The sequence below is a fragment of the Cynoglossus semilaevis genome, unplaced genomic scaffold, assembly GCF_000523025.1.
Source record: "Cynoglossus semilaevis isolate Cse_v1.0 unplaced genomic scaffold, Cse_v1.0 scaffold4228, whole genome shotgun sequence".
Classification (NCBI taxonomy): domain Eukaryota; kingdom Metazoa; phylum Chordata; class Actinopteri; order Pleuronectiformes; family Cynoglossidae; genus Cynoglossus; species Cynoglossus semilaevis.
The window spans coordinates 1-493 of NW_007585309.1; the positions used below are offsets into that span (position 1 = coordinate 1).

At 44.8% G+C, this 493-nt stretch overlaps 1 non-coding gene across 1 annotated transcript; it reads right to left on the reverse strand.

The window, feature by feature from the left end:
- Nucleotides 1–125: 125 nt before the first annotated feature.
- trnal-gag (transfer RNA leucine (anticodon GAG)) lies at nucleotides 126–198 on the reverse strand. Its single transcript has one exon. It is a non-coding gene; the product is annotated as a tRNA-Leu (tRNA).
- Between the last annotated feature and the right edge of the window lie 295 nt (nucleotides 199–493).

The following is a 493-nucleotide window of genomic DNA, read 5'->3' on the forward strand; positions in this document are numbered from 1 at the left end:
TAATATTAAAGCAAATAAACAACAACATTAATAAAATAATTTGAACTGTATTGATCTCATATTCTTAGTTAGTGTTAGCAGCAGATATGCCGTTGACAGGCTGCCCCCTGCAGGAGCCAGGCATGTGGTTCCTCTGGGAATCGAACCCAGGACTTTCTGCTTCTCAGGCAGGCTTGCTAACCGCTCCACTATGGAACCGACTACATTTGACTCTATTGACATTTAGTTGGACAAAAATGTGATTTTTATTTTGTGTCCGGCCCTTTAAGGTGTCTGTCCCTCTGACCAGTACAGTTGGTGACCTCTGACCTAGGCTCTCACTTTTGTACAGTTTCAAGTTACAAAAAAAGCAGAATATTTTCTGACTGAAACGTGAATGAGGCGTCGGCTAACACAGAAAGGTCAAAGGTCCACGCGGCCGTTGTTTGACCGGTGGTCGTTCTGGTCAGAACAGGAGGAGAAACAACTCTGTCTTTGCCGTAGCCACAGGGCG